We start from the raw sequence: 2598 nt of genomic DNA, 5'->3' as shown, positions 1-2598 counted from the left end.
TGTATATTGAAAAGATAGAATTTGGTAATGTGTGGGTAGGAAAAGATAAAACTTAACTTTTAATCACAGACGAAAGGATACTAAAATTATTGCTGTAAATCAGCAATATAGTTAAAACAAGTATTAAACAAAAATATTGTTGACGATACAATTTGTAACTCACTTGTATAAAGAGGGTGACAGAAAGTTTCTCTGTAAACCCCCTGATTTGTAAGTGAGTATTGATGTTTGACATTAATCAAAAGCGAAAATATAAATATTCCTATTATCTCTATGAGACTATGAAGTTATATACATATGTATATTCATATGAGAGATAATGGAAAACCGGCTTGTATAAAATCTGGACTCCCGGAAGTGGGTCAACTGCGGTAATGGAGTACAAGGCTCGAATGGAATTGAATTTGCTGATCAGCAGAAGGTGTATTCCTTGGTGCTACAGTACCCGGTATTCCCAGAGGGTCACCCTTTCTGGTACTAACCTGGCCCAATGCTGCTTGGCTTCCAAGATCAGACGAGATCGGGCATGTCCAGCATGGTATGACTGTAGAAAGTCAGGTGAGTGCCTATCTGCTGGGGGGATGGCTATTACTTGAGCTATTTGGGACAGATTGGTCCAATGGATGGCGTTGTCAAAAAGCCAAATGTTTGCCCAACTTCCAACAGCGACAGTGATTTTAAGATAGCAGATTCGGATGAAGCCACAAATTCACAACGCCCACCTTTAGGGGTTCGCACCCGAGCGAAGTTAGACACTGGAGGAGATCTACCAGAAGGAGCGGCCAAAACAAAAGGCTCAGCAAAGTCTCAGCCAAAAACCAAGAAAACAACTTGATTTTCAACTTGTCATCACGTGAGCTTTCACCTGCCAAAACCTCATTACTGAACAGAGGTCTCTCATATGTCCCCACAAACTTCCATGACGACTTTGAATGGCAGAATGACCTACATAAAATGGAACGGAAATTAAGATTGAAAGAACATTTTCAAAAGCAACCTGAATTAGAAACTCCAACGGCAATGGAAGTTACGTTAAGGAAATACCACAAATCCAATTTTAATCCAATATCAACAAACGCTTCAATCAAAACTTACAGTAGACTGTTGGATGAAGCTGTCCACAAATTCAGAGGAGCAAGACCAAAAATCTATCCTAATCTGACAACCGAAGAAAATAAAGCATTAAAATCACTAAAAGCTGACACCTCTATCATAATACGACCAGCAGACAAGGGCGGAAGTGTAGTAATACAGGACCTTCATAAATACAAACAAGAAATTCAGAGGCAACTATCGGACACTGTAACATATCAACGACTTGACAGGGATCCTACAGATCAATACAAGCATGAACTGTCCGATATTTTACAACAAGCTGAACAAGATGGTTGGATTACCTCAAAAATCCGCACATCCTTGTTAGTCAAGTTTCCCATAACACCAGCATTATACACGGTCCCCAAAGTACACAAAAACTGTGCTGAACCTTTAGGTCGCCCAATAGTGTCAGCAAGAGGTTCCCTATACCAACCCATAGCAGAATCGTTAGACTCACTGTTACAGCCACATATTACTAAGGAACATACGTATCTAAAAGATACAACATCTTTCCTAAATGCTTTAACATCCTTCTCTACTACATCACAGTTTCAATATTTATGTACCATGGACATTAACTCTCTATATACTTCCATTCCTCACATTGAAGGATTGGAGGCGGTACAGGAGTTTGTCAATAATATACAAGAATCTTTCGGATTTCACATTCCACTTTTTTTACAGTTATTACGTTTGGTTCTAACCCGAAAAAACATTCTGTACGATGGCAGATATTATTTACAAACCCAAGGCTGTGCCATGGGTAGTGCAATAGCTCCGGCATATGCTAACATTTATATGTTTAAACAGGAACAGAAGTTCTTTTTGGATAATGCTAACTACAAGAAATATATCTGTTGGTATACACGCTACATAGACAATTGCTTCATGCTTTGGAATAGCAGTGAAGAAGATTTCATACACATGATGAATAACATCAATCATCTCCCCTCCTGTATAAAATTCACTTTCAAGATCAGTAACATGAGGGTCAATTTCCTTGATGCCATAGTGACCAATCAACAGGGCCATTTGAAAACGTCTGTTTATTACAAACCAATGGATAGAAATACTCTCCTTGAAGCAAGCAGCCACCATCCCAAGGCACTAAAACAGGGCCTTCCATACTCTCAAATGCTTAGAATAGCCAGAATAACCAGCAACGCATATGATTTGCCAGCAGCGTTGGATATAACCATGAACAAATTCATAACAAGAGGTTATGACCCTAAACAACTGGCTAAGACCAAAGCAAAAGTATTGCAAATTCCAAGACAGGGCTTGTTGAATAAACAAACTACAACAGACACCAAGAACAAATTTATCTGGTCAACTAACTTTTCCACTACCAGCCCAATGATAACCAGGGCAACAAAGGCACTCTGGCCAATAGTGAAAACTGACCCCAATTTACCATGCTTTACTAACACCACACCTATGACTAGTTTTAGGAGAGAAAGAAATTTACGCGACCATCTTGTCAAGGCGGACATTACCAAT

The 2598-nt window shown here is 39.2% G+C and overlaps 1 non-coding gene across 1 annotated transcript; it reads right to left on the bottom strand.

Moving 5' to 3' along the window:
- Positions 1–433: 433 nt before the first annotated feature.
- LOC134935263 (5S ribosomal RNA) lies at positions 434–552 on the bottom strand. Its single transcript, XR_010180025.1, has one exon. It is a non-coding gene; the product is annotated as a 5S ribosomal RNA (ribosomal RNA).
- Positions 553–2598: the final 2046 nt, after the last annotated feature.

Source organism: Pseudophryne corroboree, chromosome 1 (genome assembly GCF_028390025.1).
Source record: "Pseudophryne corroboree isolate aPseCor3 chromosome 1, aPseCor3.hap2, whole genome shotgun sequence".
Classification (NCBI taxonomy): domain Eukaryota; kingdom Metazoa; phylum Chordata; class Amphibia; order Anura; family Myobatrachidae; genus Pseudophryne; species Pseudophryne corroboree.
This window is presented reverse-complemented; position numbering and strand designations above follow the sequence as displayed.